Source organism: Pongo abelii, chromosome 1, assembly GCF_028885655.2.
Source record: "Pongo abelii isolate AG06213 chromosome 1, NHGRI_mPonAbe1-v2.0_pri, whole genome shotgun sequence".
In the NCBI taxonomy this organism is placed as follows: Eukaryota; Metazoa; Chordata; class Mammalia; order Primates; family Hominidae; genus Pongo; species Pongo abelii.
Window position 1 is genome coordinate 147,321,416 of NC_071985.2, and position 18,940 is coordinate 147,340,355.

The 18,940-nt window shown below is 41.9% G+C and overlaps 1 long non-coding RNA gene across 1 annotated transcript; it reads left to right on the top strand.

Annotated features, from left to right (window-relative positions):
* The first annotated feature begins 5,579 nt into the window (after positions 1 to 5,579).
* On the top strand, positions 5,580 to 13,324 carry LOC134760552 (uncharacterized). Its single transcript, XR_010138236.1, has 3 exons — positions 5,580 to 6,341; positions 9,123 to 10,250; positions 11,986 to 13,324. It is a non-coding gene; the product is annotated as an uncharacterized LOC134760552 (long non-coding RNA).
* Positions 13,325 to 18,940: the final 5,616 nt, after the last annotated feature.

Consider the following 18,940-nt stretch of genomic DNA (forward strand, 5'->3'; position numbering starts at 1 on the left):
TCTAACTCCTTGGCCTTGTAGCCACATGCTGGATCTCTCTCCTGAGCTTCGGATTTAGACACTCTAATCCATACTTGACATGAGAATTGCACATGTGCTCAGACTGACCCAAAGGTAATTCATCCTTTACTCTGCTTGCCCTCTAGCCAAGGCCTCCTGGGTTACCCATCATAGTCACCATTTACTTGGTCACTCATGCCAGAAAAATCAGTTATCTTTGACTCTTTTCTTTCCTATACTACCACCACTCCCCCTACCCCACCCCATTCATTTTACCTCAGAAATATCTCTTCATTCTGACCACATCTCTTTATCTCCTTGGCCACCAAACTAGTCCAGGCTAGTTGAAAAAATCTTTTTTTTTTCATCTAGCTACTACACTGGTCCTCTGACTGGCCTCTTGGCCTGGTTCATTTCTCCTTGCAGTACATTCTCTATATAACAGTTTGCATAATGCGTCTAAAATATGATCTGATCATGTTTCTTGCCTGCCCAAAAGCTTTGAGTGGTTTCCTATTGCTTTTCAGATAAGATCTAAAGTCCAGCTCCAGCCTTGCTTGCTCCTTCCAGCCTCACCAGGGCAGATATGTCTTTCCACTTCACTGCTGTTTCCTCAGCACCTAGAGCAATGTCTAGCACAGGGTTGCCCTCCATAAATAGTGGTTGCATAGAAGAATCAGTGAATACATGAAACACAGGATTTCTATGCATTTGAGGAGAATTAAGGAGAATGGAGAATGAGTGAAAGTCAATATGAAAACCTCTCAGTTCTTGTTCTAAGACTAAAATGTTTTGATTCCAGGACTGGCAGAGTTCAATATACTTGAGCAAGCATTATACAAACTGTAAGGAATGGGACGGTCTCCATTATTCTGCCCCATGGGCTCGTATTCTGGGTGTGGGCAGCATGTTGCCTGTGAGGTTGTCTACAGTGACTATGGGCACTGACAGGTTTACAAGGTAAAGAGAAGAAAAGGCAATTGGTAAGTTTAGTGTAGGGATAATTTGTTTTGTTTTGTTTTGTTTTTTCTGACCAGCATCCATTTCACGTCCTAACAATACCCCAATTTCCTTTTAAAGGAAGATCTCTTTCCCATTGGATTTAGTCTTTGGGGGCTGTCATTAAAAGCCTTCCTTCCCTTGAGGCCCACATTAGGCCAATCAAATGCTTTCCCCCTAGAATTAAACTCTTGAGCACAGAGACCAAGAAACTTAAAACATTTGCTGTGTGGAGGTGACCTACCAGCCATACCATGCCTGCTATGAGACTGCGGCAGTGGTTCCTGGTGACCAGTCACCCATTAATTAGCACAACAATGGACTCCGAATAGTCTCCTAATAAATTTCTTTTTCCATAGTTTGGTCACAGTTCTTTCTGTTACTTGCAACTCCTGGTGTGATAAATTTGGTACAAAATCAACAGAATATAGTTCTGGCCAACACATACCAGGGCCTGTATGGAGGTGGGGAGTCAGGGGAGTCAGAGGACGGGTCAATAGGTGCAGCAAACCACAATGGCACTCATATACCTATGTAACAAACCTGCATGTTCTGCGCATGTATCCTAGGTTTGTTTTTTGTGTTTTTTTAAGAAGAAATAAAGGAAACAAAAGTAAAAAAAGAATATAGTTCTGGCATCTTTCAATACTTTTGGCCAAAAACTATTATGAATCCCAGAATAAACATCAGATGTAATTTGACTTTGGGAGTTCAATTATGACTGATTTTGCTAATATGGAGATACATAACATTCCAATGTGAATCTTCTTAGAAATTAGTAGTTCAAAATATCACTATTTGGATTGGTCATTTATATCTAAAAGAAATAAACCAAAAACCACACTTTCAGCTCTTTTATTGTAGCCATAGTAAAAGGAGAGACTGAAAATGAGCTCAATCTTACTACTGATCAGGTAACTATAAATCAAAATAAGTAGCATGCTCTTGCCAATCAGTTCTGTCAAAATTAAAAACACTGACAGTGTCTACTGTTGGTGAGAATGTGAACAAAGGACACTCTTTGTTGGTAGAACGGTAATTGGTTAATCTTTCTGGAAGGCAATGTGGCAGTGCCTATCAAAATTCAACATGTATACTCTTTAACTCAGCTGTTCTACTGTTAGAAATAAGAGCCAAAGGACACAGGCATAAGAATCTGATGCAGTATTAATTTATACTATCAAAATATTAGAAACAATGTAAATGCTACTTACTAGGCTGAATACATTAATGTATATTTTTACTATGATTTCATGATTCACTCTGCAGCCATTAAAAAGAGTTTGGTTGGTCTGTATATAAGTAGAATCCACAATATATTAGTTACAAAAAGCAAGTTACAGAATAATGTGAGTAGAAAAATTCTTTTTTAAAAAACAAAGCTATACACAGACTTTTTATGGTATGTGTATGTGTAAATATGTCTAAATGTGCATAGGAAAGATCCAGAAGGATTCATACTGAACAAGTGCCAGTGGTTACTCGTGAGGAATGGGAGAGGAGCAATGGAATGGAAGAATAGAAGGAAAGAAAAGGAAGCTTGATTTTATATTTTATGTATTTTGATATTATTTGAATTGTTATTGCCTTTATATTACTGCTGTAGTTTTATTTTTTTAATTATTTTTGTAATTGTAAAAAAATAAATAAATAAATAATGAAGACTATGAAAATGTAAATAAATGATCAGAAAGTAGGCAAAGTAACCTTTCCAGAGATCAGAGGTGGTTTTTAACCCACTCATCTAGACAAGAGTTTGGCTATTCCCCATGGGTAAAAGCTGACAGACCAGCCATGCCCAAGACACAGCTGAGTTTCTGTAAGAGGTAACCACCCAGGCAGGCCAAAGGAGCTTGTCCTGGAAGGCTTCCCTGGCCCACATGGAAATCAACCCATACAGGAGTTAGAATTACGCATTTGATTGTTTTTGTTGGCTCTGCACATCTTACCTTGAATGCCTCCTCCTTTTGTCCATGAATATTTAATTTGCTGTCCTGTCACAGCTGAATCCAGATTCCTCTCTGTCTAATGAACTTAATAATTGTGCCGTGGGTGTCTACAGACAGTAATCAGAGCCTCTTTGGTTCATTGAAACGTCATACCACCACCAAGTTCCTGCTTTTCATGCTGCCTTGTTTGGACAGAAAGTCGACTTATTTATTTATTTATATTCTACTTTGTTTCAAAACACATGATATGTCCAATACACTATTTTTTAAGAAAAGAAAATGGGGATAAGAGAAAAATAGGGTATAGAAATAAGATTAAGCCAGTAGTGAGGTTAACACACAAGATATATGCTACCTAAAGTTTTATGTACTTAGTACATTAAGGATAGTCCACAAATTTGGTTCTGAGTTTCCTAGTGACCAATGCAAAGTGCATTATTAGGTACAAGTGTAAAGTAACATTCTTAGTTTTTTGGGTTTTGTGTTTTGTTTTTGAGACAGACTCTCACTTCGTCACCCAGGCTGGAGTACAGTGGCGTGATCTTGGCTCACTGCAACCTCCACCTCCCAAGTTCAAGTGATTCTTGTGCCTCAGCCTCCCAGGTAACGGGAACTACTACTATTGCTACTAATTTTTTGTATTTTTAGTAGAGACAGGGTTTCACCATGTTGGCCAGGCTGGTCTCGAACTCCTGGACTCAAGTGATCCACCCACAGCCTCCTAAAGTAGGAATTACAGTCGTGAACAACCATGCCTGGCCACATTCTTGGTTTTCTTGAGGAATGAAAGGAGAGAAATTGCAGTGGGTCTGAATATATATATTCAGCTGAGAAAACAACAACAACAACAACTATCCTCCTGTAATCTAATGGGCTTGAGAGCTGAATCCTGACTAATATCAGGTGTCAGACAACTTTCCAATACATTCCGAAGACAGTAGTTTCCTTCTTTCACATGAACTCCCTTGAGCCACTTGGTCTCCTGTGGACTGTTGTTCATCTCTCCAGAGGGGCGCTTGTCCCTTCTCAAAGCCATAAGCCCAGGGAAGAATGCTAGTTTGTTCAAGTTATTTTTGATTCTTTTGGAACTTCCTAAAACTCCTGTCATGTGGTTCCAAGTTTAACCATAGTCATTTTGGACATGATTTTGTTTCCACAATGATGTATGTCAGCAACCACAGAGTGAGCTTCTTGTATTTTTACATCAATCTGATACCCTTTGTTTATTTGTTCCTCAGGTTTCACTTTCACTTATGTAATGGGTTATGGCATTTTTTGGTCATTACCTCATCTGGGATCTCCTTTTTCTTTGTACCTCCTGATGCGTCATCTTCTTGACTCTACTCCCTTGGATCTCTTGGATACAATGCCCTCAGCTGGTGGGTGGGAATGGGTGGGAGCCAGATTGCATGAGGACTCCTCCACCCTTCCCCACAGAAGAGCTGCCTGGGTTTGTCACCAAGTCATTTTCTGTACTCATTCTTTTGGCATCCCTTAGAAAGCACATTGGCTTAAAACTACATCAGCTACCAAAAGCATCAGGGTTAGGCAGGCCTGGAAGAACCTAGGCTCCACTTCTAAGTTGAGCAGGGGTACAGGCAGTGTTTCTTGAACTCAAGAGCTACACTGGCTGTTTTCCCAGAGAATCTGTAGCTGGAAGTGCTCAGTCCCCTACACATACCCCTGTTCAAGCCTATGACACAGGTAGATCTTGAAGGAAACACATGTCTCAAAATATGAGCATTCCTTGGTTTAGGGCTCATTTTCCTGAGGTCATCCATATTCTCATATACAGCTGTCTACTTGAACATCTAATGGGCATCTTGAGCTTAACATGTCCAGAACAGGACTCCTATTTCATGTTCCCATCCCACCCCTACCCAAGCGTTACTCTTCTATTCTTCATCTTGGAAAATGGCACCACTGTTTGCCCAGCTGCTCAATCCAGAAAACAGGAATGATACTTGATCCCTCCTTCCCTTTTCTTCATCTTTTCTGTTGTCTCCATCAAATACAATGTTTCTATTTTCAAAACATATCTAAATCCATACATTTCTCTCCATACTCATGGCTATCACTCTAGCCCAAGCTGCTGTTGTCTCTTGCATGGACAACTGAAGTTACTAACTAGGCTCCCTGCTTCCATTCTTGCCCCCACTACATTCTATTTCCAGAGTAGCCAGGGTGACAGAGCACATCACTCCTGTGCCTGAAACTCTCCAATGTCTTCCTGTTGCTCTCAAATTTATTTAAAAAAAAAAAAAAAAATCCCATTTTTCTTGCCTACCTCTCAAACCACATCTTATACCTCTCCCCAGCCACATCTTATATCACTCTCCATGTCACTCACTCAGCCCAGACCCATTGACATCTTTTTCTCAAAAACACCAAGTGATTTCTCACTCAGGGCCTTGGTATGTGCTGTATCTTCACTTGGAATACTTTCACTTCACTTCTTACTGAGGTCTCACTTCTTCAGTGAAATCCTATTCCCAATATTGCTATTAAGTAGCCCTTTTATTTCCTTCATAGCTCTTCTTATAATTCAAAAGTATCTCATTTTAATTTGTTGATTTGTTTATTATTTGTCATTTTTGTCCAGAACACAAACTCAAAGAAGAACTTTGTTTTGTTCACCTCTGTATTTCTACTGAATATTTTTTAAAATGAATAAATATATGAAGTAAAGGACAAGCAAATGCTAGAGGACTTGTGTCAATCCAACTCAAAGAACATTTATTAGGCATCTAACAGGCACTTGCCAGGTGCTCTAGTTTCAAAGTTCAAACTAATCAGCTTCTTATCCTTAATTCTGGAAACATTATCTCTAAATATTGCCTTTTTCACATTGGGTTTTTTCTTCCTGTCCCCCTAACATCTCATGTTTCTCATTTATTTGTGCCCCTGCCCTTTTGCTGGGTAATTTCTTCACATTTATCTTCCAGTTCCTTAATTCTCTTTACTTGTGTCTTCTCTACTTACACTCATTCACTGTGTTTCTAACTTTGATGATTGTATATTTTGATTTCTGTAAGTAGTATTTGGTTCTTTCTTCATTCTCCTTGGTCTTTTTATATGTTATTTATTCCTGTTCCATATTCGTCTTTCTCTTATATTTCTTTTAAATTTAAAACAATTTATATAGAATAACTGTTATGTAAAGTCTAATTCTGTTCATTGTGGTTTCTGCTGGCTCTCACTCATGGTAGCTTGTTTCCTAGTGTGGTTTGTAATTTCAGATTGTGATCTCATGTTCAGTGGGGCTTTGTTTGTTACACTCCTATGAGGCCTGTGTGGCTGTCCCTCCAGGGGACAGCCTGCCAGGTACCCTGGGGTGGTATCAACCTGAGGCCAATTTAAACTAATTTTTTCAACTGAGACTTCCAAGATCATGTAGGTAGTATAAATTCAAACCCCGAACCTGTGGTTAGGGAGGTGTATCTGTGATTTTAACATCTTATGAGCCCAGGCTGAGGCCAACATATTTCCCTATTTTTCTTTATTGCAGATAAGCAGGTTTCCTTTTTTCTTTTCTCTTTTTTTTTTTTTTTTTTTTTCCTAGTCTACCCTTTCACTGAGTACATATTTCTTTGTGAGTCTCACTTTTATGCAGGGGTCTCAGTTCCAACTCTCCATTTTTTGAAGGTACTAAGCCTTGTCTCCTGTTCTCCATAATGTCCTTTAAACTGAGCCTCAAAGTTAATAAAATAGACTTTCCAGAGCAGCAGTAGCTTTAGTGCCTGTTTACCGTGCTGTATTCCAATCCCTCGTGTGTGTTTGTATGTGTGTGTGTGTGTGTGTGTGTGTCCCCTTGGGGGTTTCTCCAATTTACATGAGAGTTGACTAGGCATTTGATAGTATATTTTATCTATAATATCCAGGCATTTTGTCTGCCTTATAGCTAGAAACACAATACTTCCTTCCTTCTATGAGCATGTGATATCATTCTGGGAGACATTCATCTAATCGCCTACCTTTATTATTTTTTCTGTGCTAAGCAGTAATAATCAGGTACACATATGAACATGATGAGAAGCATGCCTATAGTGATGTGAAGATACAGAGGTAAAAGAGACTAATTTCGGTAGGAGATCTGGGAAGAATTTGCAGATAAAAAGGAATTGGAGCTGGATAGTAATAATAATATCTTAACTTTTATCTAGTGCTTACTGTGGACCAGCCACTGTGGCAAATACGTCAACATATATGGTCACCTTATCCTTACAACAAAGCATACAATTGGTACTATTCTTATCTTCCTGATTTTATAACTGAGGTGCAGAAAATTTGAGCAATTTCCTCAGAGTATACAGAAAGTAATTGGCAGTGCCTGGATACAAATTCAGTTTGAGCCCTGATCCAAGGCTTTTTAGCTATTATGCCATGCTGTGCTCGAACAGAGAGGCATTGGGGGAGGGCAGTGTATCGAAACATTCTATCCAAACATTGAAGAAGATAATGACTACCTCCTAAAATGTTGTGAGGATTATTGTGAGATAATATAAGGAAAAGCAGATAGCACAGTGCATACTACATGATAGGCACTCAATAAATGCCTGCTTTCTTTCCTCTTTAACTTTTTACCACCAACTCATCCATAAATTCCTTTAGGGATGGGGCCATGCTATATATGAAGACATGCCTCATCTCCCACAGAACCTAGTCTTGATTCGTGATTGATATTTTGACTGATTCATTGATTAAATTAATATGTTAATTAGATTGTGGTTTTGGGACTTAGGTTTGTGTTGCAGTGTACTTCTTAAAGTACTTTTATATTGATTAGCTCAATTTATCAGCACATCAGTCCTTAGAGGGAGGTAGGTCAGATTCCTGGCTTTAGTGATAAATGTGAATTCTACTGAGGTAGGAATAGATCAGTGCTAGGAAAAGAGTGAGTGTGAACTACGTGCAACTGGATAGAAAGAACAAGAGGAGAAGCCCCCAAACGTGGGAGTCTGGGAAGTCTCAAGGAGGTAGTGGCAGAAGACCAGGCTTTTGTTCTGACTGATCTCTTCAGTTCCAACCCTGTCATCAGCCAACTGAGAGAACTTGGAAAAAGTCATCAGTTTCTCTGAGTCTTAGCTGCCTCATCATTCAGGCATCACTTCTTGCTTGGATGTGGGTCTCCATGTCCATCACACTTTATCATCAGTTTTCCACATTAGACTATGACCTCCCTGAGAGCAAACATTCTGTATTTACTTGTTGTAACTCCAGCATTTAGCACATGCTTGAGTTATAGAAGGAGCACAATATCTATTGCATAAATTATGAATGAATAATTTGGATAAAAAGAGAAAAGAGAGCCAGGCGTGATGGCTCACGCCTGTAATCCCAGCACTTTGGGAGGCCGAGGTGGGTAGATCACGAGGTCAGGAGATCGAGACCATCCTGGCTAACATGGTGAAACCCCGTCTCTACTAAAAATACAAAAAAAATTAGCCAGGTGTGGTGGCAGGTGCCTGTAGTCCCAGCTACTCAGGAAGCTGAGGCAGGAGAATGGTGTGAACCTGGGAGGCGGATCTTGCAGTGAGCTGAGATAGCGCCACTGCACTCCAGCCTGGGTGACTGAGCAAGACTCTGTCTCAAAAAAAAAAAAAAAAAAAAAAAGAGAAAAGAGGAGAAGAGAAACAAGGTCAATGTCATAGATGCAGACCTAAGGTACCATGAGAGGAAGCAAATAGGAAACAAGCTGAGCCAGAGAGATGGTCCTGCCCATAATGGGGCATTTAATGAGCTGGATACTATCATGTCTGATTATGAACTTAAAGAGTCACGGGCTTCCCCAGTGACTTTAATAGCAGCCTGTCCTTTCTATTTGTTTAGCCCAACTTCATTTTTGGAGATAGCACAAAAGTGAATTTTAGCCCTGGCTTTACCCAAAAGGCCACATATTCCAGATAGTTGAGAAGGCTGAATTAGTGGGGTATGTATTAGTGAGATTTTACACTGTTGAGGTGTTGCAGGGTACTTTGTGAACATGGCCATACATAATCAGTATTCATCTGCACAATAAGCCTCCGTTCCTTTGGGATCCCTTTTTTCTCGCTCTTCAAGGTCCTTGTTCAAAGGCCAGCTTCTATACTTGCTTGTAAAATTCTGGGCTCACGTCCAGGGGCAGCTTGCCCTTCCTCCCCTCTATAACTTCCCTTTTTTTTTTTCCTTGCCCAGGGTCCATTTCAGCAGAACTTCATGGACCAAGAAGCCACAAGCAACTGGGAAACAGTCCTTTCTTTTGTTTGGAGCTTAACAATATGGGGTTAGGCCCAAGGAACTATTGATCAGCAAATCAACCCAAAACTTACAAGATGTCTCTTACCTACCATTACAAGGGGATGCTGTAGTTCTTTCCACTCGTTAGATGACTTAGATTAAAATTTTCAGGTCCTGGGTACAGGTAGTCTTTGGGACCAACAAGAAAGGGATCTAAGTACACATCCCAGGAGGGAGCCTGCTAGCAGCTGTAGCTCATCTCACTTCTGAAGTGTGTCCTCACCCAACTGTGAAAATGACCTAATTGTGTACAGACAACAGCAATTGTACAGGGAAAATAATACAGTAATGCAAATATCCAAACCAAATTGGAAAAGCAAAGCAAGAAGAAGCCAGAAAACATTAGATCATTCGAATTGCAACCTGGCCAAGACAACATCTGGGCGTGCATCCTCTGTCCTGCTTTTGTTCACATACCATCTCTAATGCCTCTCTGCATTTCTAGAATAAACCCTTTGGGTGACTGCACTCTAAGGAATAAGGTTTCTTTCAGTGTTCCTTCAGAAGCGGCAGGGACTTCCCCACTAGAATATTTCAGTAGAATACTTCCCCAGTAGAATACTTCAGTAGGCTTCCAGGGCAAAAAGGGCCTTTCTCACTCTGAAGGGGTGGGTGGAAGAGTGGTGTACCTTTAGCAGCATATGTATTTTAATTGTGTGACCAAGGCAGATCATGCTTATTCTGTGCTTATTTTCCTTCCTCACTGGGTCATTTCCACTTTAGTTCTGAAAACAGAAAACAATTGACTGAAGAGCCTTCCTGACTGAGCCTTGGATCTCGCTGTGGGTTTGGACAAAGAGATAGGGGTGTTTCCACTCTTCTCCCTCTACCTATCCTAAAGCTGTGCAAATCGGCCTTTGAGTCTGAGGAATAATGCGATCTCTCCTGGCACAATCTTATTTCTGTTTCTCTACTGAGCAGCCCCCTTTCCCTTCTATGGGGAAATCACTCCTGGACGGGCTCTAGAGTCAGAAGTGGGATCTAGACAGGATAGGTGACCTCTTCAAGCTTTGGATCCCTCACGTGGTAAGCAAGAATAAATTTATTATTAATAGTATCATATTAATATTAATATTATGATTATATAATAATATAATAATCCTGCCTTTGGGGTTTGTGAGGAGGCAGTGTTATAGAGAGCTGCTCAGAGCACCTGGCACCGAGTGAGTACTACTGAAATGGTAGGTTTTCTTATCACCACTTGGCTGTCCAACCTTCTACCCACCACCTCAGTGGGCCATCAGATACCTCAGCACAATTTCAGCGAGGAAGCAGCCAAGGAGCATTTCTGGTGATAATAAGTTTCACTGGATTCATGACGGTGAAACAAAGAATGACATTTCCCCAGTGAAATTCCTCCTCACCTTCAGCTGGTGAGGGCTGGACCTTTTACTATAGGATCAGGGGCAAGCCCCTGCACAATCCCAGTTGCCTAGTTGCTTGAGAATTTCTTCATGTCAGTGGATCTCCATTTGTCAGGAATATGAAGCCTTTAAAAGCAGGGGCTCTGGGAAGAGGGAGAATCAGAGGGGAGAACCAGGGACCACAGACAGACAAACCCACCTTCCTGCATCAGCCAGGGAAGGGAATGCCTCCCAAGCTAGCCCGTCGGGAAGCTGCACCCAGGGACTGCCCGGGAAGGAAGCATAACACCGACTTCAGATAAGTGATCCTGGGCAGAGATAGTTCCACAGTGCCCTTGGGGCGAGGAGCCACGGGAAGTAGAGTGAAACAAAATCTTTAAAATGTGCTGGATTCTAATCCCTGCACTCTCCCTTCCCATCCTGTGGGCGTGGGCCAGGTACTGGCCTTCGTTAGGCTGGAGGGTTGCATTTGTAAAATGTGTCTGACAGCAATACCGCCTCGGAGGGTCGCCGGGAGGGTAACCTGGGGCGGGCATGCCCCGCGGCCGGGCGTGCCCAGGAGGCCCGCGGCGATGGCAGGGGTGGGACTTACCAGCGTCCCCTCGCTGGAGCTGCCGGGCCGAGAGGGGCACCCCATGCCCCGGCAGCCACACGCCGTCGGTCCTGAGGGACGGGTCGCGCCTGTCCTCTCGCGGGGACCGACCTGACCCGAGCCGCCCTCAGGTTCCACAAAGCTGGGGCACGGCCCCCGGGTCTCGGCGTGCGTCAAGCGCCAGCGGCGAGACTCCCGGGCTGGGGCTGGCGCTCGCGCGTCAGGTCGTGGCCATTGTCTTGCAGGCGGCCCGCGCCAGGCTGGCGGCGCAGCGGTCACCGAATTGGGGCCCTGCTTAATCGCAAATGGTGCAACCCAGTTTTTGATGTTCTAAACTATTACCATACAAACAAGAGAAAAGAATAAAAAGATTTAGAGAAAGGAAAGGAAAAGAACCCAAGTTTATATCTGTTATTTGTTGCCATGGGATCTAGATCAGCTGTATACATATGCAGCTCCTTTTTATTTAAAACAAAACAACAAAACAAAACAAAAAAACCTTTCAAGCTATGTACTGCAGTGGACAAAGATTATACCGTGTTTGTGTTGCAATGTTGCTATGGAAATGCATATGGTGGAAATTTGCAGAGAAGTCGAAGGAAGTCATATGTATGCATGACAAACATGAAGTTCGAGAGTGCCTGAGTGCCTCTCAGCCTGGCTGGGTGTGCCTGCGCCCTAAGGAGGGAGGCAAGGGTGTTAGAGTCAAAAAGTGGAGGATTTAATTCAGTTGTGCCACCCAGTAGCTGGATGGCCTTGGGCAAGTTACTGGGCCACGGCTCACCTTTACTCTTCTCTGAAACAGGGAATGACAACCCCTACTGTGCATCATTGTTGTCAAGATGGAAACAAGATGGCAGGTCTTGAGCACTGTACACAGTAAGTGCTTAATAAATGTTTCTGGAGTGATGGCAGCAGTCCCAATTATGCACCAAGAATTTAGGGTCATTCATCGAATGGTCTAAAAATGTTCAGAAAGGTCCTTCAGAAAGGTACTCTGGCCTAACCAGAGGACAACACTCTGCCAAGATTTGGCTGCAGTTTGGGCTTTGAGACTTGGAGCACTGTGGGGAAGCTGAGTGTGTTCAGTGCTGGCCAGACTTGGTTGTGTAGACAGTTGTCATCACACTGGACCATACAGAAAAGTACAGACTCTCAGTTGTCAAGGGAACTGCAGGTGATCCAATCCAAACAATGGGAATGCGGAGTCAATGAGATGAAGTTGCATGGCAAGTTGGTAATATATGTCAGATGCAGCACTGTGGCCTCTCAGCTTCAGGCTCCGTGATCCTCCCACTCCATGTGGCTGGCAGTGGGCTAGCCTTCCCGTGCTCCAGCACCTTTAGGAGAACAGAAGATCATGTTTAAAGTGCTTACACTCCAGATGAATACTTTTGGAAGACTGGATAATTATTATAATTGTAACATTTTAATTTTCAAATTAATTTGTGAAGTCAACCAGGGAAGTACTCTGCACACACCTTTGTGCATTTTGGCTTGCATTTCGAAAGATCTACAGACCTGTTGGAATGCTGTCTGTGCACCCCACCCCCCAGCCCCAATATACCCACTAGAGGTTGGCAAAACACACTCTGAGAGCTTGTGGCCACCTTAATCAAGTTGCTAGATCTATCTGCACCCCATTTTTTGATCTGGAAAATGAAGATGTCAGACTAGGTGACTTATGAGGTCCTTCTAGCTCTAACTGGCTGTGACTGTACTGTCATTCATCTATCTTGAATAGAATACAAAAGATCTTTTTCAGTGTTCTAGACCATCTGTGTTCTAACCTACATTAGGAAACAATGAGGGAAAAAGTCTGCATCCTCCCTCAACAGGACATTCTAGTTTCTCTTAGTTCCTTGATGGGCCTTCAGAAATAAGCATAGAAACTATTCCAGTTCACCCGTGCTTTTCCTGGGCATGCCTTCCCTCCTTGCCCCAGCCTGGAGACTTCACAATAGGGCCAACTGTTCCTCACCTGCGAGGGCATATGTATTCCTGATTGAATGGGCTTCTGTCTTTGCTTCTGCTTTTTCTCCACCTTCACTGTTACTCAAGCCACTCTTTTTTTTTTTCTTTAAACCAACTCACTTTTTAAATTTTTATTTATTTATTTTTTTATTATTATACTTTAGGTTTTAGGATACATGTGCACAATGTACAGATCAGTTACATATGTATACATGTGCCATGCTGGTGTGCTGCACCCATTAACTCGCCATTTAGCATTAGGTGTATCTCCTAATGCTATCCCTGCCCCCTCCCCCCTTCCCCCACCCCACAACAGTCCCCAGAGTGTGATAAAAACTAATAGAGAGTGAAAAGGCAGGGTGGAGGGACCCAAGCAATTTTGTTTTTAAACTTTCTTTCTTTTTTTTTTGAGACTGTGTTTTGCTCTTGTTGCCCAAGCTGGAGTGCAATGGTGCGATCTCAGCTCACCGCAACCTCTGCCTTCTGGGTTCAAGTGATTCTTCTGCCTCAGTCTCCCGAGTAGCTGGGATTACAGGCATGTGCCACCACGCCCAGCTAATTTTGTATTTTTAGTAGAGACAGGGTTTCTCCATGTTGGTCAGGCTGGTCTCAAACTCCCAGCCTCAGTTGATCCACCCGCCTTGTCCTCTCAAAGTGCTGGGATTACAGGCCTGAGCCACCGCACACAGCCTAAACTTTCTTTTTAAACTATAAGCCACATAACTTTGTCATCATTCTTTGTATACCTCAATGGAAGTTGTTTGGTTATTTTCCTGGCAAAATGGTCAAGGTGTGTGTTTAGATGGGAAATATATCTGTAAATCAACTCTATCTTTCTCTCTCCATATGTATATGTGTATGCTAAAGTCTTAAATTTGGAAAAATATATCTGCCATAAATGGCCATGGTACCAGTCACCTCATTAGTGCAATAGATATTGCCTCTCACATTTAAGACATTAGTATGTTTACTTGGCAAATGATATTAATTATGTATCTAATGATAGGATTACTAATGACTTTCAAAGACCATAACTTTTCCCCTTTCTTCTGCCCGCCAATTATTTTGATTTGGATTACACATTGGTAGAGATGTAGGAATACAACTTAGCTCAGTGTGGCTCTACTCCCAGCTCTGTCATTAACCAGCTATGTGACCTTAGACAGCCCTTTCTGGACCTTTTCCTCATTTGAAAAGCAAAGGACAGCCTTGGGCCATCTCTCAGATGCCTTCTGCACTAGCCATCTTGGGTTCTGCCACCCTTCAGCCTGAAGAGGTTGTCTGCTGCCAGCTACTGTTGACTCTTGGAACTTCTGTTCACAAGAGGCTTGTCCTTGGGCTCTAACCAACTCTCAAAGTCTTTTGCACTCAAAATCTTTTGCACTGTAAACTTCATCTCAGGAATGAAGACTGAGGCTTTTGCTCAGTCTTGGTTTCAAAACCCGAGTCAGGAAGAACCTTCCATTTAAAGGCTAATTCAAGAGCTCTAGCCCTTCCCAGGGTAGGCAGGTCATATTTCCGGGGTGTTTGCTCTGTCAGCTGATGTTTGCTTATCTCCTGTTCACTCATTCGAGGTTAACATTCCATTGCTTTGCCTTCTTCAGATTCCTGCCAGTTCAGCTTGTGTGCCCCAGTGAAAGCTTTCTCTATGAGTATTTCTCATCTCTGCTTTCTTTTTGGAGAAGTTTCCAGGAAGGAATGTGATATAATTGCATGCAATACAGCTGAACAGTGTGTAGTTATCCAGGAGTAGCCTCCACAGGTTCCTGGGCCAGAGAAACAGCAGCCCCTGGTGACAGGGGCTTTCTATCCCTGCCTTGCTGGGAGAGTATGTGAACTCCCCTGCACCCTCTCCTCTTGGCTGCAGTGGGTATAAAACGCCTTTCAATAGATGCCAGATTGAAAAATCACTAAAAAGTAACATGTCTTATTCAGCATTCTACTACTCATCAGAGAAAATTGTTATAAAGCATTTAAATGGGAAATTCTTTCTGGACTTGGTAAGGTTTGTTTTCAACTTGCCCCACAAGCTCTTACTTTTCTTTTCCTATGCTTATTCTTCCTACCTTTTCTTGCCTGCTACAAGAAAGGTGAAAGCCAGAGGACGATTTTTTTTTTAAATATTATCTTGGGTTTTCTGTAACTTTTTTGCTGCTAGAATAACCGAATGAGATCATGACCAATTTGAAGGGATGTCTGGCAGCCACTATAATTATCTGTTACAGGTTGGCAGGTAAATAGAGAAGTGGTCTTTTAGGGTCCATGTGAGGAAAACGCCCATGTGGGGAGAACAGATGCAGTGGGCCAAAGAACAGTATTATTCTGGTAAAACAGAGCCTGTGGTGCCATGAGACACATCATTTGCCTCCCCCCTCTCCTGCTGGACCCAGCGCAGGCAGCATGTGGTGTTGGGAAAGGCCCTTCTGGAAGGGTGAACCACAGGAATGCAGCCCTGCATGTTGGCCGATGAGCCAATCAGAGCACTGACGATTGGCCCCACACGGATGTACAGATTGGTTCTGCTATGTAACAGCTCATATCTGGAAATAGATATTCCTGTCTGTGCCAGGCTAGGGATGGGGTGAGCCTGGGGACTCATGTGAAGGTCTGAGATTTCAAATTCATAAGCAGGCCACCAGGTTGGACAGCGTGTGCAACTTCGCTCTGTTGGTATTTTGTTCCTGCCCCATGTGTTATGACTTCTTTCCCAAACTGATATTTTCTCCTGAATCTTAGGGCACAAGAAAGCAAACAAACAGACGGAATACATTAGCCACATCTTTTTTCCTAGACCCTTTGCTGATATTGGTTAAAGCTGCTTTGCTCTTTACTTGGAAGCAGTTTTGACTCTACTTTTAAAGTAACATTTGCCAAGAGAATGCAAACCAGTGCTTTGTCATGATTCCTCATGTTTGGGGAATTTGAGATTTGAGTTCTGGGCTGAGTGGATGAGGCCTCAAAAAGCATGTCTTATTGAGCTGTGGCCACAGAGACACTGATCAGAATGGGAAGGCTGTGCTCCTTCCCCCCTCCTCACTCTGATGTAACTTTCTACACAAACCTCAGCTCGGGGCTGCTGGTTTTCATCATTCGATACATCTGGAGATGAATTTTGGATACATATGGACTCTTTAAGGCATTTACAAAGCACTTTATAGAAATTCAAAGGTTGTGAGGGCAAGATTGAGAGAAGGTGGGTATGACATGTAAGACCTCAGGCCAGCTGGACTCATCCACAGCTGCAAGGGCCTTCACTTATCCAAAGATGTTGTTAAGGATCAACTGAAGGTCAATAACATGGGTGAATCTCATAGGCGTAAGGATGAGTGAAATGTGCCAGACATAAGAGTGTATGCAGCAGGATTATTTTCATAAAAACTACATGAACAGGGCTTGGTGCAGTGTCTCACACCTGTAATGCCAGCAGTTTGGGAGGCCAAGGCAGAAGGATCACTTAAACCCAGGAGTCCCAGGAGTTGGAGGTTATAGTGAGATGAGATTGTGCCACTACAGCCTGGGCAACAGAGCAAGATCCTGTCTCTAAAAAACAAACAAACAGACAAACACACTACCACAACAACAACAAAACTACAGGAATATGCAAAACTAATCTATTCTGTTAAGTCAGGAGAGTAGTTACCATTGGTGACGGTGAGTAACATCTGGAATAAAAAATGAGAGACTTTTGGGAAACTAGTAATGCTGGTAATGTTTCTTCTTCAGGGTACTGTTTATAGGGGTATGTTCAGTTTGTGAAAATGTATCCAGCTGTTCGCTTTCTGTATGTATATTTCAAGAAAAACATAATTTATGTTTTGTACTTTAAATTATGTTTCTGTTGAAACATACATACAAAGTGAATATACTATAAGTGTACAGCTGGATACATTATGTAAATTATGTTTACTGAGGGGCAGTTCTATGTACATTGACATGTAACTATCTCCAAGGTATAGAGTTAAATGGGAAATGCAAGAAACAGAACAGTATGTATAGTATGCTATACATATATTATACATATATGACTCATACAAATAATGTAATTGTACATGCATAGAACATCTTTGGAAGGACACTAGGAAGAGTGGTTGCCCCTGGGGTACCTAGAGACAGAGGTAGGAGGAGAACTTGCTTTTCTATTCTATGCCTTTTGAATTTTGTATCATGTGCTCAAATATTTTACTCAATAAAATTATTCATTATATATTAATTAATAAGGAAGACATGCTAAGTGCAACAAACCCATCACCAATCCCAAAAGCACAAATACTATATTATTCTACTTCCATGAGGGACCTACAGTGCTCAAATTTATAAAGACAGGAAATAAGATAGTGATTGCCAGGGGCTGGAGGGAGGGGAGCATGGAGAGTTAATGTTTAATGCGTACCGAGTTTCAGTTTGGGATGATGAGAAAGTTCTGGAGATGGATGGTGGCGATGGTTGCACAACAATGTGAATATACTTGATGCCACTAAGCTGTACACTTAAAAATTATTTAAAAAGATAAATTTTATGTTGAGTATATTTTGCCACAAAATATTTTAATATGTGAATTAAGGCTAAACAGCCATTTTACGATTAGTGTAAATTTATGTATTGGCTCTACCACTTGCAAGCTGTGTTTTAACCTCCCCATGTCTCCATTTCTTTGTTTCCTTATCTGGCAAGTCGGGTAGTATTAGTACCACCTTAAGGGGCTGTTGTAAGAATTAAATGAAAGAATACATGTAAAATGCTTAGAATAGTCCTTGGAACATAAGTGCTTAAGAAATATTATCATTATTGTTTTTTATTATATGTTGTGAAGTAGAAAAGCAAATTACAGAATTCTCTCTGTAATACCATCCCCTTTATACTTTGTGGGGAGAATACATGCATATGTGTGCATGCGCACGTACCTAATGTACTTACTCATGCATCCATCATGTGTTGATCAAATACTGTGTGCTGGACATTGGGCAGACACTGGTGGTGTCAGGGTGGAGAATGGTGATGGTGGTGGGGTTATTTAAATAGAGAAGTCACAGGAGACCTCGCTGAGTAGTTGACAATTCCGAGAAGGTTGTAGCAGCCATGAGGGAGCCATGCAAAGAGGAGAAGGGCTTCCCAGACAAAGGCGGTATCATGATGCGAGATGCCAAGTTGGAAGGCCTCTTGTGGGTGAGTAAAAAAGAGGATTGTCAGAGGAGGTTGGAATACACATAGGCAATTCTAGAAAGATGGAGAAGAAACTGTTAATAGTGGTTTCCGCAGGGAAGTGGTATTCAGGGAGGTGTGGGAAGGAGGATGTGGAGTGGAGAAAAGGAATTTTACTTTTTACCTTATTCCCTTCTTTACGGTTTGAATCATGTACCATAAGGATGTATTTTGTCATTAGAAAAAAAGGCTGGTTAATAAAAAATTGAGGAACCTTAATGATTAATAGTGAGGAATCTAATAGCCTTTCCTCCTTTCAAGAGTCACCTCATCTCAACTCTCCAGTTACTTTTCATGAAGCGAGAGTGTAATGTCATTTATATCTACTCATTGGTCTGAAAGTAGGGCAGAGGTTACCTTCGCCTATCTATTCAGTAATCTTTTTCTTTGAGTCAGTAATGGCTTCTTCTAATTCCCTTCTGTGAAACTCCTGAACCATCTCTTCCACTAGGACTATTTTTACTCTTTTTTTAAGGGCTTTCAAATTCATTTAAGATCCTTACTTTGTGGTCACTGCAATAACAGACATACGCAGAAGCAGCTACTCAGCCTTTCCAGTTGGAGTAGAATGGGGACAAGGAATGACC